The sequence below is a fragment of the Mytilus edulis genome, chromosome 13, assembly GCF_963676685.1.
Source record: "Mytilus edulis chromosome 13, xbMytEdul2.2, whole genome shotgun sequence".
Taxonomy (NCBI): Eukaryota; Metazoa; Mollusca; class Bivalvia; order Mytilida; family Mytilidae; genus Mytilus; species Mytilus edulis.
This window is the reverse complement of record NC_092356.1, coordinates 56,680,163-56,707,013: the sequence shown is the minus strand read 5'-3', so window position 1 is coordinate 56,707,013 and position 26,851 is coordinate 56,680,163. Positions and strand designations below refer to the sequence as shown.

At 30.6% G+C, this 26,851-nt stretch overlaps 1 protein-coding gene across 1 annotated transcript in view; it reads right to left on the bottom strand.

Annotated features, from left to right (window-relative positions):
• LOC139500617 (feeding circuit activating peptides-like) overlaps positions 1–21,059 on the bottom strand; it is a 30,525-nt gene extending 9,466 nt beyond the window's left edge. The window contains exon 1 of the mRNA XM_071289367.1: positions 20,841–21,059. The gene's annotated coding sequence lies outside the window, so the exon portion shown is untranslated. The remainder of the gene's footprint in view (positions 1–20,840) is intronic.
• Positions 21,060–26,851: the final 5,792 nt, after the last annotated feature.

The following is a 26,851-nucleotide window of genomic DNA, read 5'->3' as shown; positions in this document are numbered from 1 at the left end:
TTCTACTACCATTATAAATGCTTTTGAATATTGTATCGTAAGGTTGGGTTCCCAGTGACGTATATACCATACTCTATCCTATCATATCACATGCGATATTTGACCCTTTTGTTGGTGTTTATAAAACTATTCAAGCGTATTGCTGCAGAAATAGGAGAACTGAAATGATTTCAACTATCAAAGATATATATTTTCGAAGCATCCTTATCTGTACGTCAAAGAAAACAAAATATGAAATGCTGTTGACCTTAATTTTAACTTCACATGTACGGGGTTGAATAACATGTCCACACTGAGGAGATATTATTTAGTAAAAAAAACCATAATATTTTTAATCTTAAATTGAAGTTAAAGGAGATGTTAGATTCTTTATTTCTAATCATTTTTTGGCGGTTCTCAAGGTCAGAACCATACGTGGATGTATGTTAAATCTTACTGTTTCTCTGATTTTAATTATTTATTCTTAATTGAGGATCTTTAAGAGTGTCTGTAACGTTTATTTTTGCATCTTATTTTAATTGCTCGATTGATTTTCGTTAAAGTTAGCACAGGAATAAATCATGCAAACTGCTCTAAATATTGGAATTTTGCAGTTCTAAAATTTCTGTTTACCTTTAAAAATACAATTGTCTCGACCTATAATGACAATATTATAATTTACATATTTGTAAATTTGAAATCACTGTGTGTAGAATGAACGAACGTTCATTTACAGGTTTACTATGCTACAACCTTCTAATGATTTTTTTTTATCAATCGAAAGCAAGTTCCAAACAGCTGATCCGTAAAAGTGTAATGTAAAAATGTATAAATATAAGGAGTGCTGTAATTAGCTTTTATAACAAGGAATTGCATTCTATCATGGGTTTTTACATTTTACTTAAAATATGCATTAACATTAATTTGCAGCATTTAGTTATTTTTAAAAATGCATCAGAATTTATTTCAATTATGGAAAATCAACTTTAATTCTGAAATCATTTGTATCAATTTTCAGCACCACATGTCTTTAACACATAACTTATTAGTGTTATTATAGTAACGGTGGTGATAAAGTACATTTGCATCTGTTTTTAAGCCATTTAAAAGTTATGTAAATTTAGTTATCATCATCAACCGTCTTTGCAAAGAATTAGGTTGTACAGAATTGTTACGTTCTTAATAAAGATCATATAACAGCTTCAATACGCAGAAATGAGCAATTTAATTCTAATAAGAATACTTCAGAGAAGTTAAAAAGATTTAATGTTCATATAGATTCGATTATAAATTTTAGTTATTAGCAAAATAATCGAGTCCAAGCAATTTGAGAGTAATCAGTTCATTGACTCCAACAAGGAATGAACATCCAGCCTCCTACTCATTCATGGAACCGCGCCTGAATGCATCGCTGAATGATTTAATTGAGAGTGTAGAGAAAATATAAACTGTTGGAAATATTTAAAGAAGACATTGTATGATTGCCAATGCAAAAACTCTCTTCAAATACCATTATCCAATGACGTAATATTTATCATCTATAGGTCAACGTACAGTTTTAAACAATGAACAAAGCCCGAAACTCAAAGCAAATAATTTTGTTCATTTGCATATTTCTTGAAAAATAATCACTATCCGGCAGATGAACTTCTTCTGTATTTATATCGTAACAAACCTAAGAGTTATGATTAAATTTAATAGAAGATATGTTATTTATAAACTTGTAAACATATCTAAACCACAGGAGTGACTGACGGACAAATAAGTGGACATAGGAATTAACCACGCAAAAGACCGCCAAAAGATAAATAAATGAAAACGTAATAATTGGAAAAGCACGTCTCCCAGCATAATAACACCTTTTTATGTTACAACTTGATGAATTTGTAATAAAGTAATCGTAGAAGTGTTCATATAAATCTTCGACGTGATTTTGTAAGCAATATTTTTATAAATATTATGCTATTGCGCAACTTATTTATGCAATATTGAGTAGTTTATGGGACTCCCCAAATTAGTTTATCTGGAGATTTAGACAAATCTAATTTAGAAAAGTAATACCATGCAGCGATTAAGCAAGGATTATCGGTTTTGTGATACATTCTAAGAATTCCAGTCCAACTGTAGTGGCATTAACACAGCGATAATACAAAATAACGGAAATTTTACCGTTTCAAACATACAATTTAGATATACTTGTATATAGCTGTTTTAATATCAGCACCATTTACTAATTATAATCGTTATAATATAATTACAAATACCTAGTTGTATAAAACAGCGCGCTATCCATTAATGTAAGCGGGTCCTTACCATTTCCATGTGAAAAATAATTTGAAATGGAGGGATTATTTTGTAAGCCAAAATCAAGGTTATCATATACCTTTAATAAGTTCATGGAAATAAAATAAACAAAAATATAACTTTTGTGGCAATGTCAACGTCCTGAAAAAAAAAGAAAAAGAAAAGTAAAATCACCAAAAATACTGAACACCGAGGAAAATTTAAAAGGAAAGTCCTTAATCAAATATCAAAATCAAAAGCCCAAAGACATCAAACGAATGGATAAAATACATGTTTATGTATCAGCAGAAGTGGCGAAAAGTTAACCTGTAACAGCTAAGTAAAAAACTAAAAATTACAAAAATCAATCCAATACTTGTTAAAGATTGAAAAGCTAATTGAACAGTATCGAGTGATCACCACTACGCATCTTCTTTAACATTAATGAGCATTTCTATTAAGTATTGCGGTGAAAGCAATAAAAGCATCAAGCCATATTGAATGGATTTTTCATTCAATAAATTAACTACCAAAACATCTTTCCCATTTACAGCATATCAATTTTCTTCTATAATTTTGCTGTGTGCAGACTGTATTTTTTGAAAAGTGCAATGGAATTCAATTGAATTTTAGAGATAAGTTTGAAGTATCACTTTGAATACACTATAATTAAGATGAATACAGAAAACGAATTCAACGCGTAATCACTGTCACAGACAGATACAATGTAATGTTTCAACAGAAAATGTAAGGCTTTGTTTTTCAGACATGTTACACTACCGAGTTCCGTTTTGTTAATTTTACCTGTTGTAAAGGCTATGTTTTGGAAGTTTTTTTTTTCTTTTCTATATTTAATTAGTTTTAATAGTTGTTATGAACTCGAACCGTACGCGTATTTCACTTTGTTTCAAAATTCTTTCAAATGACTATACTTTAGATTGTTTCGTAACCTTTGACGGGAATGCCCTTCCATCACCCACCCCTACATACACACGTTTAGCAAGGATATCAACAAAAAACCATAATAAGTTCATTTAAACATCTAATTAAAATATATCAAAATTTATTAATGATAATCGTATAATGTAACCGATTATAACTATATGATTTATTATCTTTCAAATATTGTTAAAGCGACATGTGTTATAATATAAAGACATTCACGAGTACAACATGAATGAATTGATGCAGTAAATATTCCTTGTATGACAATAAACAGGAAACCATTTGTGCCATCATTAACTATGGTACAATGTCGGCCTGTTGATCCTATCACAACATCAATTTGTAGAAGCCATTGACTTACGTAATTACTTAAGAAATTTTAGATGTTTAGCGACCTGCTAATTGTAAATACTGCCTTTCGATATTCTAAAAGTACTAGTACTGAAAGTTAATCATTGTCTGGGGATAGTATCATTATAGTCTGAAAAGTCTGTAATTATCATTGTACTGACAGATAATATTAGTAGCATAGACATATGCAATTCATTATGAAAGAGACTTATGTTTTCTTATTTAACAGACTATTTTTTTTGTTCATATAGTCTCGAGAGCAGACAAAACTAGCAGTTTCTTTTAATTATAAAAAAAGAAGACGTGGTATGATTGCCAATGAGACAACTCTCCACAAGGGACCAAAATGACACAGAAATGAACAAACATAGCTCACCGTACGGCCTTCAACAATGAACAAAGCCTATACCGCATAGTCAGCTATAAAAGGCGCCGAAATGAAAATACATAACAGGAAAACAAGAAAACAAACGACCTACTTTATGTAAATAAATGAACGATAGACAAATATGTAACACATAAACAAACGACAACCACTGAATTACCGGCTCTTGACTTGGGACCGGCACATGCATTCAGAATGTAGCGGGGTTAAACATGTTAGCTGTATCCGAACTCCCCTAACCTGGGACAGTGGTGTAACAGTACAACATATGAACGAACTATAAAAATCAGTTGAAAATGTTTAAGTATATATAATTCATCTTATTTATCTGTAAAAATGGAAGATAACCCACAAAATAGACTGATGAAGAGATGAGTGAATTTTAATTAGCTGCTAGATTTTTCTTTATAAAATGTTATTCGTCATTACATTGCTTAAAGGGTAAAAGAAATACATTCATTTTACATTTGATAATAGATAAACAATTAAAAAAAATATAAACTGTCGTCTCTTTTTTTGTGTGGATTTAACCAGCATCTTGTATATAACTCATTATTGAAAAAGAATGCACAATAATGCTTTGAAATAGTTGTCAAATAAATTGCAGTCATTGTTCTGGATGAATCAGCTATTATTACTTTCATGTTTTCTTATTGCCTCTATGATTTTAAGGCGTGTTTCAACAAAAAGAAACAATTTTCTCATATCGTAGAAACCCTTCAGAAGGCTTTCTCGAATACTTTTTTTTTAATTTTCTGACTATCAAGCCATTGCTTGAAAGTAGTTTCGTTGTCGATTGTTTCTCCTAATGTTTGATTAAATTTTACTTGTGAATGATGATGTTACAACAAAATCTGAAGGTTTGTTGATTCGTTCATTTTAATCATGACACAGTAGCCCAATTACAATGGATCAAAGCCATAATGGTTTTAATTAATTGGTACATAAACAATACTGATAAATCATAAAGGATGCTATTAAAATGCATTTTCCGGAAGTTTTTTCATTGCAAGTTCCTAATGTCATCCTTTTTTCATAGTAATTCAGTTATGATTCAGTTTTGCGCAAAAAATATGTCCCTTTGCGCCAATGGTGCAACCTTATTACGATCATTCTCGATTGGTACAATCGTGATCACGTGATTGATAACTGTATCAGAATTAGGTAGACCTAAACATTAAGGCGTTGACATTTAAATATTTCACCACACTTTGCTTAATCATTGTATTCTCTCTGACCACCCATGAATAAGTTTTGTCAAAATCGCAGGCAATGTCAAATTCAATTCTGTATAGAAATTTATTAAAGGAATAAAATAGATGAGGGGTTTACTTTAATAAAACACCAACCCAACGACAGAAATAACAGATATAATTTTTATTTTTATCAATAAATGAAAAATATGTCAACACACAGTATCAATCATGGGATAGGTGTCTTACACTTTAAATCGATTCAAAATTTCTTGAAAACAAAAAAATATTAATATTATACATAAAACAATCACAAACGAGGTTCGTATCTTAGACAGTCACACATAGTAAAATATAGATTGAATGTATAATACAAAAAAAACATTGATTTTGAGCTTGAGTTTTGAGTTATATACATGTCCATGTACACAAAATGTAAAAGAAAGGTTTATATTTATTATGAATAAGTGATTAATCGAATTTGGTGTTATATTTCGATTAAGACCGTAGGCGGTAAAAGTTTAGGCCATAACAGCATTTTGAGCAAAAAAGAAAACAAAAAGGAAAGAAAAACAGATTAAGTAGCAACGTATGATCTGCTACGACAATTGTTTTGTTGGTTTGTCTTTTATTATAAGCAAAAGAAAGGAGAAACATTACATAGAACTTCAAAGACATTATATGGCAAACATATTAATATTGTTATAGCTTCTGAAGAAGTGTATTAAGAAGATAATTCATATATACAAGAAAAACCAAGGCTTTGAGAAAATACAATTCTTTTGAATACGATCTAAGAAATTATACCCATGGAGAATAATCTATTGTTGTCCCTATGTTAAGAAAAGCAGTGTTTATAAATTATATTACCATAACCAGAGGAGAGGTTATACAGATCAACAATGACTATCAATTTTTCATTGTTTGATGATGTATAAGATTCGGTTTTAAACATGGGTGAAATGGGAGTTAAACTCTGGTTGTAATAATATTGTCAAGTTGTATTGATATTAATAACACAACTGATACAGCTTTATACGGACAGCCGCAGTGTTCCCTAGAGCATAGCGAAATACAATCCATAAAGTCATTCAAACTTATAAGGGGAAAATAAACTGACAAACCAATGACAATAAAAACAAAACAGACAAAAAGACAAAAAAAACAACAAAAGAAAACCAAGGACTTAGCAGCAAGAACCCAACCTAAAAACCTGGTGAAAAGCCTTTTTTGGTCACATTCGGTGGAAAGGAATGGGATTGTGGTAATGACAATTGGAACATAAGCAATTTCATCTTTGAAACAAATAATCTAAAGCGGTCAACTAACTCGTAATGGCAGTTAAATTTAAGAAGGGATAATTGCAATGCCATCGTTTTGAATTCTTGGTCTGATACCTCGCCTGAGAACAGAAAAACCTGTACCAAGGACTTCATGATAGAAAATGCAAGCCCTGGAAAATTGCATCAACAAGGAAATATATTTACTCCGTATGTATTGGCTTCTGGAATGGTCCTACATAGAAATGGCAAATTTACAATAGGGAATCTGAAATCATCTGTGTAATCGTAACGTTTTGCTTTCAACCGACTTTCATGGTCAAATTGAATTATATAGTTTGAGGACATCAATTATATAGCGGAAACTGAGATGAAAGGATAAGGAGTCTGATCTTATGTTTATTCTCTCCGAACCATATGATCATTTGGACAACACGAACATTATCGGAAAATACCAACAATACACGTTTATGTGGACTCATACAATTGATGCACTGCTTTATTTCCATTTTAAACCTCTTCCATAAAAAGATATAGTATTTTCTTATTTTGTTATATCGTCTATAGAAGTGGACAATTCAAAGAATCTTATCTTATATTTAGTTTTCAATTTTGAGTGTTTTGAATTATTGTCTGTTTGTCTGTTTGTCTTTTTTCGATTTTTTTAGACAAAACGTTTTTGCTTATTTTCGACTTATGAGTTTGAATGTCCCTTTGTATCTTTTGCCTCTCTTTTATATACATTTATCTTTTGTTTTCTGTCAAAGTCTTCTCATAATTTATTATCGGATTTTGTCTAATACTTAATTCGTTTCTGTGTATGTTACATTTTAATGTTGTGTCGTCGTTCTCCTAATATATTTAATGCGTTTTCCTCGGTTTTGGTTTGTGACCCGGATTTGTTTTTTCAATCGATTAATGAGTTTAGAACATCGGTATACTACTGTTGCCTTTATTAATCACATATCTTTTGTCCTCTTGAATATAAGGCAATATTGGCCCCTAGACTGTAAGCAACCTACTATATGTACTGCAGCTGTGCTATTTGAGCAGTCAAATTGCATTGACCGTATATTCATGTGTGATATACAGTCACTAACCGTATATTACCTTGTTTATGACGTCGACAATGTGTTTCCGTAGAGTTTTATTTATGACGTCAATAAAACATACAGGTTTGCTGAAATTTTACGTCTTCCGCTCAAAATTAAGAAATGACGGTTTTTACCCTTAGTACTTCATTTAGAACAGTTATAAGAGTTGCAGTATATAAAGAATAATCATACATTGTCTCTAAATATCAATGTTATTTGTACTCGGCTCGAAACAGGTAGAAATGCTCGGCACAGTCTCGCTTTCTAACTATTTCTAAGCCTTGTACAAATCACATTAATATTTCGAGACAATGTATGGTGATTCTATATTTATCACATCACTCGTTATTGGTATAAATATTAGTATGAGAAAGTATAAATGTTTCTTGCAAAATATCTATTAAATGAAATAACAAGTTGAAAGCATCTTTTCGTAAATTTTACGGACGCCATCACGAGTCAATTGACCGTTATTGAATATCCCTATCACAGATAATATCTGATATGTTCCTTATGTCGTCACTACTTTACTCGTCCTTCTTTCACGTATGTGACCTATCGAATTAGACTATTTAGACTACGGGTTTGTAATGACATGAGCAATACGATAATGAAAGTGCAGCAAATCTGATCTTGTGGTTTTCGAATATTTACTACTTGAATTCCTAGTATTGAGTAAAGTTGTATTACTCAGGAACCTGACATATGTGTTACCTCTGTTTGTCATATAAGATGATAAGAAATGCTGCATTTGAATGGCGATAAAATTACATTAGCCCTGCGTATGTCTCAGACACTATCAATATTATATACATCAGATGTTCTTTGAAAGGTATGAAATTGGTTTTGACGGTACAAATGTAATTGGTCTTCCTTTAAGTCTGATAAATAATAGATTAATGGAATAAAAAGAAAAAAGTCAATTTTGAAAAATCTGTTTTCGTGAAGTTATTTAATGTTAATTTCAACGTTTATCTAAGATATAAAATTTGATAACTTGTTTCATTAATATACAGTTCATATATTCTATAATAAATATTACTGCATCTCAGTAATGCAACATTTCTACGTTACGTAAAAGGCTGTTAATTTGAATTATGTAGGTATTTATTTACACCATCTGTAATTCATTGACCTTTTTTAGTATTTCAAATATAGCACGTTATAAGACAGTAAAATCATTTAAGTAAAAGATTATTTTTAAATTGTAATATCGTAAAGTAATTGTTGATTTATTGAACCTCTATAATGACATATACTAGAGATTTCCAATAAAATGACCTACGTTCGAACTCGATGTACAAACATAATAGGACTGATCATTGAAACACTTTAAAGTTTGCTAAATACTTCAGTCTTGTTTTAACTAAATATGACAAGACTATTTATTCCATACATTGTTCTTGTTGTATCAGGTAAATTAGTCTCATATAAATGCGAGATATCGTGAATATTTTCATCATATGACGCTTTATATTCCCGTCTAATTTATGACAAAACTATTTTTTCCATAAACTATTATTTTGGTCAATATCAGGTAAATGAGTCTCATATAAAAAAGCGAGAAATCAAGTATTTTTTTCATCATATGACTCTTTAGATTCCTGCCTAAATTATCATGTGGTATATATATCCTTCACCCATCATTAAGATTGATCATGGTCATCTAACAAGGTTTTAAATATGACATCTTTTTCGATGTAGTATGGAATTTTGCTATATTACTTTTTCTTTTACTGTTCTTCATTTTTCCCACAGGGCAAACCCAGTCTTCAACAGACTGGTTTATAATTATACAATATGTCAAAACTCACAAAGATACCAGGATTTTAATTGAGTAAGCTTTAAATTATCCCAAGCGGTTGTGAAAAAAGAATAGTTGAAAAACAGAATCAATCAAAGATATACGAGATTCCCGACGAAAAAAACCAAAACAAAACAAACCATGACATTAGGCAACCACTGATGATTGATATTTGTATGACAATTAGAACAGCCCAGACTGAATCTACGCTTAATTTAGCTCTTATGATAATACCTCTTAGAAATAGTTTCCATATATTCAGTAAAGTCACATGTTAAAGTTATTGTACCAGAAGCAGTGATTCTTGTTACCGTTACAGGTCAAACGGAACAGTTACAGACACTTTGTGACATAATTAACCCGTCAATGCAAGTAGCATGATTTCCATGATATTTTACAATTTTGACAAGAAATTGATGTTATTTATGATGAATTAAATCGAAGGTAATCTTAGTTACCAAAAACTTCAAAACAAATATATTCTGTATACATGAAAAGAAAAAAAAATAATGGCAAAAGGTTAATTACTATTATAAGATGATCGATATTGTCTAACTTATGTGCTTACATATAAAATTCGAATTTATGAAACGAGAAGTCATTAAACTTTGTGATAACCAACAAAAGACCCAGTGTATATCTATTTTAACTAATACAATTTCGAATGTTACAACATGATACAAGTCAATGAGGGGTAACTGTATTCATATACCAAATCAACAGTAAATCCCAAAGACATCAAGGGGTCAGTCAAATGTAACAATCTTTATTGGACACTGTCGTGTCGTTCGTATTACGGCTTATGGTTTATGTATTCCCAAATGGTTACATTTGTTGTTTAGTTACTTTAACTTCTAAAATATCAATCGATATTGAATAATAGTTTGACACCACCAACGCATTTGACGAAAATCTTGTATGAGGGTGTTTTACGTAAAACATAATGCAAGAATATAAATAATGGATGATTTCGTATTGAAATATATCTAAAAAAATATAATTATAGTCATATGAACGATTCTATAAAACATATTTACAACTATTTTACTGGTGTCTTTACACTTCATGAAATAAAACTTGTGTTTTAAGACAGACAAATACAATAAATATGTAAATAGATCTTCTTGGAAGCAGGTTTGGAGACAACCTGATTTGTTAGCGATACTCACGAGAAACTATGCGTAAATAAAATTTTGACAATCATTCAATGTGTACGTGGGTTGTAATACGGTTTTAAAGATTTTCCATGTACAATCGAATTTTGACCAATTTTTTAATCATTGAAAGTAGTTAAGAAGTTATTATGTATAACTTTGTAAAGATTAACACATATAAAACAAAACAGCGGAAAGACCCAGCCGTATTTGGCTTTTATGGAATTAAACGGCAAATTCGTCACCATCCGACACTTGGAAGATGTAAGCATTTAAGGAGATTTAGTGAATATGAATATTCGCTATCATGGAAATAAAAGATCAAACTAGACAAGCCAAAGTTACATACGAAGGAGTGGAGTTTGACAAAAAGTTAAATTTTTTAAAGCGACCGAAATGCATGTTCAGTAAAATACAACATAAAAAGTATAAAAAGTTTCTTTCAAAAGTTTTGAAATTGTCAACTCATAACCTAGTTAACGTTTTTTATCATCTCTTGGACAATACTGTTTATAAACTTTTGATAATAATTCTTTTCCTTTTCTCTGTCGCGTTTAAAATGAGATTCATATTTTATTAAAATTTGTTTTTGTAGTTGACAAAAAATGTAAAAGTCGATAGTCACACGGCTCTCTAATAACTCTTTTGTATTGAATACACATAATTATGAAAGATAATGATTATTCCTTTCTTCATGATTGTGATTTCTTACCATGAAAAAGGGATCATAGTTCTCTTAAGCTTACAAACTTAGAATATTGCATAGTTCTTAATGCTCAAATGGTCTCTTGATTGGCTGTTTGGAAAATACAAATGAACAGATTTATCTGGCGCTCTAAAATGAGACATATTGTTAACGCTATAATATCACCTAACACCTCTAAATAATTCCCTTATTTGTCATGCGCCCTTTTAACGCAACCTTCCGTTCAAAAAAATACTACTTTTTCTGATGTTGTATAGTTATCATGGTAATACACTTATATATATGCTAAAGTTTATTTCGGTTTCAACATCCAATGTTCAAAATTAATTATTACAAGAGACACAGAAATCAAGTTTAATGAAAAGTTATTTAAAAAATAAGTAATGTGTTGACACCTCTACAGAAATTACAAAGGTCTACTACATTTATGATATAGGTCCGTTAACTGCAACCGTTCTAACTTCTGTCATGTAGTTTCCACATTCAAAAACGTGCATCAATAATGGATTTTGTTGATACTAAATGTAAAGCCAATTAATTTCATTTAACACATTGTACTAATACCCATTTTCAATCGTTGCCCACGGTGTAATATATTGTTGTTCATTGGAGCCGCACCTTTGAATATAACATGATCGAATATGTTATTCTAATTTCAATCCGTTCTAATGTTTGATTTCCAAAAGCCATAAGAAAGGACGTGCTCTGTTCTGATGCCTTTCAGGCATGTTATCGAGTTTACTAAGCGCTTTCAAGGTTTGATGAATTGGTAAGGAAACTTGCTTCGAGGGAAAGATGTAATTTTCACAAGACTTGATAGTAATATCAACAAGTATACACATGCTTTTATTGCAAATGTATCCAGGTAGCATGCAAACCTTCAAAAGTAATTCGTTACCACTGCATGATATAGTTAATTATAATTATTAATATATAAATAAAAAAACACATGACATTTCTGATCTTATAAAGACAGAATCAGTTCCTGATTGATTGTGCTATCCATTGGTATTATTGTTGTACTTCCAATACAGGTGCGCGTGAACTATTTATATAAAAAAGTACCTTTTTACTTAATTATATCTCAAAATAAAAACTAAACTAATTGAGCACTTTATCAGTATTTGATCTTGTGATGTTTCAAGTCAGGAATATGACAGTTCTTGTCCATTCGATTTTGATGCGTTTTGCTATTTGATTTTGCCATATGATTATGGACTTTCCGAATTGATTTTCCTCTAAGTTCAGTGTTTTTGTGATTTTACTGTTTTTATATGATAATATTTAGGCTGAGTCACTGCATGCATTGTTTTGAACTGACAATATAGACTTTGTAAAGAGTACTTTCACGTGTTTCATCTTTTAACTTACGAGAATTTGTCTTTAGAAAGTATATCCTAATAAAATTTCAACATAATATGACGATAATTATTCAAAATGACGTAAATGACAAAAGTAGGTAACATAAAAACTGGAAAAGGACATTCACGTTTTAAAATCAAATAAAAATGCTGATTAAGTCTGAAACAATAATGTTTATACCTAATCAACTACCAATACAGAAGAACTGGCCAGACAATTCAACAATGTAACGTACGACATTCTAACAAACTTTAGAGGAATCTGGCTGATTATAGAGCGGACAGAATACTAATGTGAGCTAAGGATAACTTAGGAGTATTGTTCAAACTACAGTGCATTCCAAGTTCAACTATATATCTCTCAGCACGATGATTAATTAAAAGTCAGTGAATGTTCGTGTATTGTATTTATAAAATATGACACGAAAGAACACACGACAAGCACCTTGTCGTCAATGTCATTTTCCATTCAAGTTTGAGAATTCATCACCATTTGTTTGCATTCCAGCTTTAGGCACGTCATTATTAAAATGTCCCTGGCAACAATAATGCCATTGACTTCATTCAAAACATAGTGACAGAAATCTTTGTAGTCAGACTAAGTCATTTGAGTAGAATAGTTTTATTATGTAATGTATGCTAAGTTAAACACTTTTTCAATGTTTGGATCAATATAATCCAAAAAATCCCCAGAATCACAAGGATATGTTAGGGATAACAAATTTCTAAATTTGCATCGTCCACTGAAACTAAAAGAACATATAGAAAACATGTACTGATTACACTCGTTGTTTTGTTTAATTTCTTTACTCCGTATGTCATAGCTATTTGTCAGTTTTTACTTCATGTCATGTTAACATATTCAAAAGGAAAATCACAATTTAGACCAGAATGATCCCAGCACTACTTTTTAAATATAAGCTGACGACTTAAAAAAACTAGCACATATATGTATTAGTTGCAAATCTTTAAAGATATCAGAAAAGTCGTATAAGTCCTCTTGTCTGTGCTACCGGATTCAAGTTGTCGTTTAATATGACCTTATCTGCACAGCAATCAACATCATATATCTTTTGTATTTCGTACTGTAAGGTTACTGTCTTGCGTCAAAAATGTAATAGTTTGGCTTTGTGACGCAACTATGCTAGGTCATCGTTGTCAGTGGCAGTTGTTTACTTGATAACTAATGAACAGCCTTGGTCTATAAGTATGGTCAGATGATATAATTAGATAACTTATAGTGCATCATTGAATCTCTTGGTACAAATAAGCATAACTTTAAATTTCCTAGATATGTTTGTGATGAAAACAACATTGACTGTAAGAACAGCATATTAAATTATCAAGAAACGGCAAGTTCATAATTTGTTTTTACAAATCAAGGCAATCTTAATAAGGGAAAAAGTAAAACAGAAAACAAAAGGATGATTATATATTACGCCATGTGGGCGTTTCTCTTTTACAATATTCCTCAGTGAATATCGAATACAAACAGTCTGAAGGCAAAGTAAATACAAATTTGAGGGCATTGAAAAAAAAATCTTCCTAAGGCCATATATGCCTGAAAGTTAATAGCCACGAGGTGTATAATAAAGGCAACAGTAGTATACCGTTGTTCGAAAGTCATAAATCGATTGAGAGAAAACAAATCCGGGCTACAAACTAAAACTGAGGTAAACACATCCACTATAAGAGGAAAACAGAAACAATGAAGTGCAACACAAGACCAAATCGAAAATGCAACATACACAGAAACGAACTATAAGATTAGACTGCCATTTTCCTGACTTGGTACAGGACATTTTAATAAAAAATGGTGGGTTGAACCTGGTTTAGCCAAACCTCTTGCTTGTATGGCATTGTCAAATATATTACTAAAATGATAACATTACATAGCGGTCAAATATAACCACGAACATGATTTTTCCGATATCTACCGTTTCAATGATACATGACATGTAATCATAGCAGGACTGATTATTAAGACGGTTATACCATCGGGGTTCAATTGTCATCTCACTGGTTGTTAAAATCATCTCAGATACCAAGATAATGATATTATACGTCAGACGTACGTTTCGACTGCCAAATACTCACCAAGGGCGCTCGAACTAAAGCATTTTGAGGGCGTTTTCATCTACAAAATTGAAGACCATGAAAAAAACCCCATAAACTATACCTTATTGCAAAATCTGGATTTGTTTTTCTTAGCATGGATTTGGAAAAACCTTGGTGTTTCGAGCCATTTTGCTTGTAATACCATCGAGGATAAGACGTCTGCCGGGATTTTAAACAAAAGACTTATCATTAAATACGCAAGTTTTGTTTACACAGGACTCAGTAGTGCTTCAATCAAACAGTGTTAAGACCAACTTAATTATGTAAATAGAATAGAATGAAAAGAAACCATAAGGAGTTTAGAAATTCGGTTCGGATCATAGATCCACAGGGGGACGAAAAACTTGATGGGTCGTACCATTTATTGCATTAAAAACAGTAGTAAATTGAAAAAAGAAATTTGAAGGAATCAAATGCAGTCTGGAAAGAGCGAGAACAGGCAACGTCTCATGATATGCACGCGTCAATGGGTAAAACATTTGATCTATTATTACAAAAGTATCGACATCAATTGAGTATGATGACAATATGTGACAACAAATAATTTAATTAAGAAATACTGTGATTAATTTTGACAATACACACACGTCTTTTTACGTCCTATAATAATTATAACAGAATTAAGTATAGAATAGATTTTCAGCGCCGATATTTCTTATTAAATTAAATTATTAAAAAAACTAATGTCATGCTAATCCTATTATCAATTTCATGTAAAAATATAATTGGTGGTCGTTTAATAACCATCTTTGAGAGGCTTATTCATTGTGGTGAGACTTTCCAGATGTTTACTATTTTGTCATCTGTTTCAACGGGGTTGAACAGGTTTAAAACAATGCATACATCAATGTTTCTTATGTACTTCCGAAAAATCAGAGCAGAATGGCGTTATCCATAGCTGTGTTGATGACGTTTTATTTCAAGCATCGTAAATTGAAGTGTGCCTATGTTAAACAATTGTGTAATTTAAGAAAATTTGGCCAGAATCATTGACATAATCCCAAAATGAAAATCCACATCAAAAGGATAATAAAATCGCAATTGCATTCAAAATGTGACCCGTTAAATATTAATTATGTTCAAAACAAAATACAAGGAAATTAAATTTTCAATCAAAATGTTCATCCATGTAGAAATAAATTTTATATAAATAATGGATTAATAATGTAAAACTATTGAAAAGTAAAAACAATCAACTGATATTGTAATTATTAACATAACAACTTTTCTGGTTCGCATTTGTTAGTGGAATTAAAATGAAAACAAACGTAGCGTAGTTCCGTCAATCCGGGACATTATGTTTTCATTACGACAAGATTTATCAAACCTTAAAGTTATCTTGTGTAATTTACAAGATTTATTTTCATCTATATTTTTCTTGCAAAATGTTGACATTCAATTTAAGTTGACAGATGTTTAATTTACTAAAGCATTGAAAATAACGTCCCTTTAATGAAACTGAACATTATAGACGGCTAAAATAGTAACGAGACGATTACAGTAGACGAAAACTATGCATGGGAACTTAGAAGAAGGTTTGAATTACTTTATTTCCCCAAAGTTTATTAATTTTGTGGGTGTATGTATATTACACGTTCGTCTTCAAAACTAATTAAACTTGAATGAAACTTTTCATTCAATGTCACATTGACCGATTGATGTTATTTAGAAACTTTGGTATCATTTGTCTTCATATCAATGACATTGTCGTTACAACTTTATTTGCGGGTTACATCGTAAAAATCCCTCGAATCAGTCTTTCATTTTTCTTGATACTTAACGGCTCCGACATATCTTATCTATAGTATTTTAATCATTTCCAGTATTGCCTTATTGAAAGCAAAATTAAAGTTATAAATTGAAAATATACACTGTTTTTATTCTATTACGCTCTTTTTATAGATTTGTTTATATCTGTTCTGACTGAGCCATATAAAAGAAAAAGAGCAATGTACAATTGTCAAAACGGAAGATGCATCGTTTCCTCTGTCGCTTCCCTTCCGTCATTGACATGTTTTTAGTATTGGACTTTTTATGGCTTAAATATAACATTATAAACAAAGCAAGCTTACAATAACAAAAGATAAATGAACGGAAGATTTATCAGAGATAAAGTTAAATGTGAAAAAAGGAACAATTTCAATTCAAAGTAAATTGATTAACACTTTGTGTAATGTTTATTTTATCCTTAATTGCATTATAAATTTTCATGTACCATGTATGGAACAAAAAAGATCAGAATCCGTACATTTAATGTTTGATTCGTGTTGCTAGCATTGATAGACCTAATCATATCCGATGCTTTATATAGCTGAAAATATAGGATATGACTGAAGTTTGTGAAAGACTATCAGTTACAATTTGTAATTTAATTTTTTCAAACATGTGTTTTCACGGAAACACTAACATGTTTACAATAACTCCTGTTCTTTAGTCTCAATGTAACTTTTTTTTTATGTAAGTATCTATTTTCGTTTTTGACTTTAGAAGTATATTTTATAGAAAGCCTTTAATGTGATTAACGGTCTTAATAATTGATCTGTTATCAAATAATTTTATAAATGTTATATACCAAAGCCATTTTTTGCACAAATGAAACAGATTTCTGCCATTTACTTTTATCTATATACAATCAAAGAGCAATGTTTCACTAACTGATTTGGAAAAAAAAAGATATGATTCTAATCTTATTTGTTGTTATTTTTTAATTATCTTTCACTCGCAGTTTGAATTAATTGTTAAGATGCTGATTAACAATCTATTAGCAACAATTGATAATTTGATGATTCTTGGTTAATGATTTATCGTTTTCTTAAACTTTGTTTATTTCTTTCATAAATGATGTATTGTTTGTTTTATTCTCTAGACGTTGTTTTGACTACAATTTTGCCCTTATATAATTTCTCCGCTTTCTCGGAGGCAATTTCGTGTTCTGGATGACACAAAGAGAGTAACATTACATACAGACTGTCAATGAGTATGATTACAAAGCAAAACTAACACAAATATTGTACAGACTATAACTATCCAAATTGAATGAAAAGTGTTTACATTAACAATCAATCTTTTTAAAATACGTAAATATGAAATTGTTAATATCAAAATAATAGTTTTATTATTGGGTTAACTAAAAAATAAAGGCAATAGTAGTATTCCGCTTTTTAAAAGTCATAAATCGATTTAACTGAAACAAAACCCGGATCGCAATCCAAAACTGAGGGAAACACAAAAAAAACCCAGACCAGCGTCATATCTATTAATGTACTCATGGTCAACTAGCATAGGAAATACACATTATGGAGAAAGCTTCTGATACTGTATCAGATCAACCTTCTCAAGTCTTAAATCCATCAAGGTTTAAAAGCCATAGTACCTTTGTTAAAATGTGCATTCCAATTATATAACATTTGGAAGGTCAGATCAAGCACAACTTTTAAACAATTCGAAAAAATAGACTAAGTATTATCCATATTGTTGCCTATTCCCGACCGTGATATTGTGACTTAGTTGGTATTCACTTGACAGTTGATGCATACATGACAGGCCATCCCTGCCTTGTTGACGCATCACGTTGAGCACTTTTATTTAAGGGTGGGGTTTTGGATGGGGGTGTGTGTGTGGGGGGGACACGCATTTTCACCGTGTTTCTTTTTTTTAATCTTTATTGTTTTTTCTTGTTTTTTTTTATCGATATTTGATAACTGAACATCAGTGTAATACTGTAACCTTGATTTAAACTGATGAGCTAAAAAACAAAAGTGTACGAGAAGCAATTTTTTAAAACACCTTAATTATCAATTTAATTACTTATGTAACCGTGTAAAGTAAAATAACATATCAACCGAACAACATTATCTTAAAACTGATAAAACTTTCGCTACCTTATACATGGAATATTACACTACTATATTGATAAACATATTGCATTATAATTCGGAAAGAATTAACAATTTTCAGTTGACTTGAAATTTCATACCACCATGCAAAACTAGATACTGTCATCGGAAAAACTAAAAAATTACATATTTTTTTTTTATTAAAATGTGTCTCACAAATGTCTCCTTTTTTAACCATATTTTTTTAGTCTCATAATAAAGTTGCTTCGTGTTTCCATTTACACAAAAAATGGAGTTTTTAAACTGAAGCATTATGTACCATACATGTTTAACTCACTAATTCGTCGGTATGTTAAAAAGTAACTTTGTTTTAAAGGGAGGTCGCTTATATAAGATTGCGAAAATGGTAATTTAAAAAAAATCATTGACGTATATAGGCATTTGTATAAAACTGTGGATATCTTATTTTGAAAAGTGCTATCAGCAGTTAGGAAACCTTACTATGCAATGTGTAAATATTTACCCCATTAATAAAAACTGTCAAACAGATCATATCATATCGGGAAATTGTGCAAATTAAATGCATTAACGTGAACAATTTATTATCATCAACGACTATCAAATTTAAGCTGTCACTGCCCAAGTTATTGTTCTATAACTGTATATAGTGATCAGCGAAGATACGTTTCATACACTCATCATATATACCAGTATTGATATTTGTGTTTGCGCTAGACGCGCGTTTTGTTAACAAAAGACTCATCAGGGACGCTCGAATTTAAAAAGTTAAAAGGCAAAATAAAGTACGAAGTTAAAGAGCCTTGAGAACAAGAAAAAATCCTAAAAGTTTTGTAGAATACAGCTAGGTTAATCTAGTCCTGAGATAAAAAAAAAACAACTTAGTATTTCGTAAATTCAAAGCTTTGTAAACAGATAATTCATAATTATGACCATATCAATTATAGTTCATGTCAACACAGAAGCTTTGACTACTGGGTTGGTGATACCCTCGAATATTATTGTATACCCATGTAGACTTGTATCATATTCCAATATTGATACCATATTTTACTTTTGTTTAAAAAGAGGTATAGACTTATAAAGGCATGCATACATTACAGTCGAAAGTTTGAAGTCTTTCAATTAACAGAGTCCCTCTGGTTTTATACTTCTACAATGATCTACAGTAACTGCAATATGTACTAACCTTACTTATGTTCAAATAGGTCTTTGTAAATCATAGTCACAGATTAATATAGAACAGCAATGTGACTACTTGGAGGAATATCAAAGAAATCAATGTCATTTGTAAATCGGTATTGGCATTTGAGGGAATGTCATCCTGATATATATATATACAAGTGACTGCTATTGTTGTATTGAATGTTGTATTAAGTAATATATTGTTTTAAAATATTTCTTACGTTGTTGCTTCGACAGAAGATTGTAAATCTAATCAAAATTTATAATACAATAGATGTAAGTTTTGTTTTCCTAATTATTCTATGTTTACGGACTAGATTTGAAAACCAGATTAGGTAGCCAAAATTCCTTTTAATAACTGATTTTAAAGCTGATCCGTACTACCAATTTCATACACTTTTCACTGGTTAAGTCTTTCTTTTAAGTAAATATAAGTTAGTACATTTAACGAAAAAACATATTTCTGGCACAGTTAAATTCTTTGGTAGCACAAAAGTGTGGACATTGCTGCCAATGTTCTGTTTAAAAACATAGTGTCAATCAAAACCTTTTAACATTACTGTTTTTCATTGAAATGTGAACTAAATGTACTATTAGTATCATCTTGCATAATTTAATATATTTGTCTGCCCTTCAGGCTTATTCAACTGATAATTTCTATATGCAAACATATTGAATTATATATAAATCAACGAATTGCATCTCTTAATTAAATATTATTATTAAAAGGGTCTTGGTAGGATAAATAAAGTTAAAACTTTACACTTTATAATTAAATGAACAAGAATTATTTTTGTTTTTTAAATAAGGATTGAAAAATAAATACAAATGTTGTAAGAATTTAAAGTAAAATCAAGATATCACTTAGGTTATTGTGATGATAAATTGAGGGAAAACTGTAAACTTTATAATTGAACGAATAAGAATTATTTTTGTCTTTTGAATAAGGAATGAAATAAGATACAACTATTGTAACAGTTTTAAGTAAAATTAGGATATGAGTAAATGTTCTTGAGAGGATTATTTGAGGAAGAACTTTTTACTTTACAATTAATAGAAAAATGTATTTTTTGTCTTTTGAGTTAATATCGAAACATAAATACATATATTGTAATAATAGTCAAAAGTAAAATTAAGATATGACTTACTTGAGTGTCTAGCAGATCAGATGTCCTCATCAAATGAAAGCACAGTTCAAATTCCAGCTTTCATATTGAAAATAACCACGTGACTTGTTCTCATTTATTTTCTTATTACAGGAGCTAATTAGCTGAAATCACCTGTAAACGTTACGTATGTTGATTATCTCCAGCATGTCCGCTTGTAAGATTATCGACAACACCTTAGACCAGGGTCAATTGATAATTGGAAAGATATGATTGATAATGTAGTCAGGCAGAAAGAAAATTCAGCATCATTGATCATTTTACAAATCTAATACTTTTATTACTATGTAATTTACTCCTTTTTGTTTAATGTAAGCAGTATCAAGAGATTTAATTTTATCTGTTAAAGCGTTTATAACAAGACGTTTATGCTGTCCACATGCTTCACTATTTTGATTAACGATTGAAGTATCTTGGGATTGAACTGGATAATAGAAGAAGCTTAAAATAAAATATTTCTTGGAGAAAATTGGGAATTAAATACCTGATTAATATCTGTGACGGTCAATCGAGGAAGAGAGTCTACGACAAGCATCACGTCTTAATTCTCAAGTGTTTTGTAAAACTGTCTGTTTAATTATGTGTAAACAGAGAATTACAAAGTAATGCGCAATGTAAGTACCTAGCTAGGAAGAAATGTCACATCGGAAGCACCCTTAGGAATAGTAGTTGCAAAATGATTTGTTACATAAAGTTGTAAAATCTTTAATATAGGAGAGATAAATATCTGGAAAAAAATGTGAGATGGTATCCTTTTTTTATTGCTTTTCCTCTGTCGTTGGAAATACGTTTCATAGGGGTTAAAAAAAAAATTGCGTTTTTATTATTTTTATTTCCAATCGCAACGGCGAGACAATGCAAAACGATCAGATGTAGTTTTTAGATTTTAGACAATATCACTATAGTTATTTGATGTGTGTAAAAGGTTAAAGAATGAGTGTAAACATGCTCAAAACAACATTGCACATGGCCATGTTGTACCGAAATGTCTTGGTTTTTTTTTTATATGTCTACACTTTGATCCTTGAAATCGTGTGTTGTATTATCTTCTCTTTTTGATATGGTCCATATATAAAAAAAACCTAGAAGATGAGGTATAGTTGCAATGAGACACACATGACTTAAAATCAGCAACTATATCTCACTGGACGAATTCCTACATTTTCAGTAGAAAATCCAAGGCCCTATTAATACACAAAACAGTTAACGAATAACGAACATGATATACAGCAACAAGCAACAACCGCTTAATTAACTGACTTGGAATATTCTTATAAATAATCTGGCGAAATGAAACAGGTTTGCGGGCGCACAATACTCATAACTTTGGTAGTAGCATATACCGAACTGCACTAAAAATTAAGGTGGATGAATAGTAGTAATGGATTGAAACTAGAGATTCGCTGTCAGTACTAATTCTATGCCATGACGCGAACATGTTAATGTAATAAGCATACTGCAATAGACTATACTGAAACACTTATCCGGCTTTTACCGTGTTAACAAGCTATCAATCAACTGGACGAAATGGCAAAATATCGTTGTCTTGACTATAGGTGTTGTCCTTAAGTTGACCTGACTTTCTCAGTTGAAAACCCTGTTTCTTTTTAGGTAACATGGATAGTAAAATGAAGTTCATTTGTACATTATATTTATTTCTGTATACTTCATATAAACATTGATATGAAATAAGACCGTTTTACTTACATAGAGATTTGGAAACGTGATATGATTTCCACTATTTAGTTAGATAACTTTCATCCAGAAATAGATTGACGTGAATCTAACCAACTATCATACGTTCACAACAAATATTTCTCATACAAACAAATAACTCATATTGAACCCTGAAGGAAAAAATCCCAAACATTTTGTACATGTAGGTTTGAGACATGATATTATATTTGTTGTGCTGTGTTTTGCTCTACTTTTAGTATTTCATTCTGTCTAACACCTACCAGTTTGTAAAATATCATGATATGATTTATAGATGTAGATGATGTTTTTATGTTCAATAATTCTGAGTGAATTGACTATGCTTAAAGCATTTATCCCATCGAACTAGAGATAAAGGATACAACAGATACAGAAAATTATGCCTTATATCTAGAAAATGACAAGAGTGTCAGAAACAAAAGTTTACGACAAAAGAGATGAACTCAGCTTCCCAATTGTAGACATTACCTTTCTATGTATTCAAATTCTAGCAGCGTCGTCATATGAATTAAATGTCTCCTAGTTGATACAATATTCCTTGTATTTTCCACCATGATTTCTTGTTTGAGGGTGCTTCTCACAAGGAGGCTATCAAACAAAAAGCCCAAGTTGTGAAGTTGACATCATCCTTTCGTAAGTTTTACGGACCCCATCACGAGTTGATTGACCATTTTGAAATATGTGTTTCAAAGATGATAACGGTTGTGTTTCTAATGTTTTACCTACAATCCCATCCATTCTTTGGCGAATGTGGCCTTCCAAAGAAAACTTATTACCGGGTTTGTTATAAAATGAGTAACACGACATCTGGTATCTTTCCCCTCTCTTTTATGCAAGACAGAAAGGATGTATATTGTATTATATTGACGTCTATCAGAGCACAGATTATTGGATTCTAGAATGTTTTACATTATTCGATGAACTATATTTAGAAGTATTTCGACGAGATACCAATTTCGTCTGAGTAGATTAGAAACAATTGACATTTTATGATTTTTATAATTATTACAGATAGCGTTCTTACATAATCATCATGATGGGTATCGCATGTGCTTTCTCTTTCGGAGCACCTGAGATCAGCCTTTTATTTGATCGTTCTTATTGCTCAGTGTTCCTTTTTCTATATTGTGTTTTGTATACTGTTATTTGTCTGTTGGTTATGTTCGTTTTTTGTCAAGATGTTGTGAGTTTGTCATCGACTTACGGGTTTTTATATCTTTGAACTCGTCCTCACTTCTTTAATTATGTATACAAAATAGTTAACGATAACAAATATGATAAACAACCACTGACTTACCATCTTCAAAACTGGCACAGAAACATTCATAATGTGCACGTGGCGGGGTTAAACATGTGAATGGGCGCGTCCCCGCCCATTACTTTGGATAAATAGTTTAGTAATTTTGCAAATTGTTTTTTTTAGAGATCATGCACTTGATTTTTTTTCTCGATGTATTTACTTTCATTATCAATTCTTCCCTTCGTACTGTCTCTGTAGTTTTGGAATTATTATTTTGTTGACTGGTCCTTCTTTATTCCTATTTTGTGTTTTGACCATTTTAGTTTTTGTTATATTCGACTTATGTCTTTTGTTAATGCGCCTTTGGTGACTTGTCACCTACATTCAAATTTTCAACAAATAATCTGCATTTTGATTATAACCAATTTTACACATCTTTTCGGCAACGTTCTACATTAATAGTATGAGTGCAAGAAAAATGAAATGAAAATAGCACTGTCTATTAGTTACATGCTCTTTCAAACAGATTATATTCCCTCACGGAATACTTGAAAACAAAATGTGCTTATTCCATTAAAAGCTACTCCATTGCACCAAACCCAAGTTGATGAATTCCATCAATGTTTAAAGTCAACTGGTATAATAATAATTGCACTACAGAACGATATCATGTTACCGGTCTTTACATTATTCATTCAAATTGGACAGTCAGTCCAGGTAAGTTCAACTGGACAAGAGAAGACTTTTTTTTAAAAATAGTTCACATGTTAAACATGGCCGATATAAAACGACCAAATTGCGATCCTGTTTTCGCTAATTCTAAAGATTTGTTCTGCAATAGATGAGCATAGTTTTGTTTAAATAAAAGATGATTAGAAGACCATGTTCCAATGTTGTTTACTTCGTGATTACTACAGGCAATTTCATCATAGTTCATCTAGTTTAATGATACAATTTGAATTGCAATTGAACAGCGGTCCAATTGAAGTTTCTCCTAATGGGCATATATATCCACATTAATATGACATTTACATAATTTTATACGATCTGCAAAAAGCCTTTCAAAGCAAACACAAGCGGGAAATTTGAACTGTAAACATAAAACCAGGCGCCCCTCAAAATATAGATATTGACTAAATAAATTGTATAAAACTGTTAGATAGTTTTAAAACACGTCAATTATGTTATTTCGTTGGGAAAAAAGACGCACCCATAACATATATATGCCTTCTCAACAATCACAAAACAATTGATGCCTTTTCTCCAACGAATGTATAAGGAAAATGTGTGGACACACATGCACGGTAGATAACGTCTCGTTTCAGATAAATCGATTTGAAATCTTTTTGCATTTAAAGAAAGAGCTATTATTTTGTGGTATTTTCTATAATCATTTGGTTGATGTTTTATCGGTGTATCGTAAGGATATAAGATTGTATGTAACATGAAACATTGTATTTGGTGTCTGTCCTTATGTAAAATAGATGGTCAAACAAAGTTCATAAGGACATTCTTTTTATAACTATATACGTCAGATCATCAATGATTTGAAATTACATCTTTTTGAGAAGAAACAAACTTATGTCCAACTCATATTTAATCCGGAAGTAAACAATTCATGTTCCAAGAAAGACATTCTGTCTAGCACTTATGGTCAATTTCCAGTGTTTAATTTATGTAAGACATACGTTTCTCATATTCTATCACATGCCTCTAAAATTATCTTCAAACACCATAGGTGTAAGAATCGATACAGATAAAACATTTAGAAGCAATGAAAAGAGCACCATTTGTTTCTGTTCGAGTTAATTACTACTATATACAATGCCATTTCTTTTATAAAAAATTTGGCACTAAAAAATTCCACATCAATAATGCCTTTAATAGAATAATTAAAACGATTGATTTTACAAAAATATACAAAATGTAATGCCAGGAAAAATCACATGCCTTAATATCATGGTGAACACAAATTTGAAATGATAAAAAAAATTTCATCACAAATGATAAACAAGACTATCATTAGTTGAGACCTTAAAAGCATACATTCGCACATAACACAACTCTTTTAAACACTAAGGCACCAGGAACCCGAACTACTACTATTCAATAAATTAATATAAAATCCAACTCTGTAATCAAACAATATGTTTATCTGCAGTTCCTAGAAAGAGATCCATTTACTAAAACTAGGTGCATAACAATTTTTTTTTAGTATAATATGCATGTATTTGTAACGTCTATCTATAAATCTATTATAAAATATCTTTCTTTTTCTCCCTGATTTGTATTTTACAATTTATTCTTCTGTTCAAATTGTTCTACAATATTTTTTTTTTATCAAAGACCTTTACCTAATAATATCTAACGAGAAACAGCGTCATATCAATTTGTATTGTAACATCGTAGTTCAATAGTATCAACGTAGATTATGTACTACATAACATCGTCCTTGTGCCAACCTTGTTTTTGAAATTAAAAAAAACACACTTTATTCTAGTTTGGATCAAAGGGAGCAGAGAAGTAATTTTTGACAAATATAACATGAGTAAGATTGATTGCGTGTACATATTTTCAATTTAATAAAAACCCAAAGGTTAGCTTAAATTAAATATTACAAATTATTTTATATAAACGATTAAAGGAATTCAAAAATTTCAGTTTGATCAAAATCAAATTTAAAGCAATTTTCTACATGTACAACAACTTCATTTATGTCTTGAGTTATATCGAGACAAATAAATTATGGTTTCAAACTAAGATATGTGTGTCTGAAAGCCAACTGTAGATTTTCAAAATCTAATTTAAAAGAAATCAAGTTTGTCAAGACTTAGTCTTTTTTAAATACACTGGGAAATAAATTGCAAATCAATATTAAAAAAAGATTCTTTAATGCTCTTATTGTACTTTAAAACAATCCAGTTTGTTTTGGTTTACTCTTTAAAGACAATTTCGTCCATCAATTTTATGTATTAAGCTGACACATATAGGAAAGAAAAAGAAATGTGTTACGGTTATCAATGAGACTTCTTTCCAC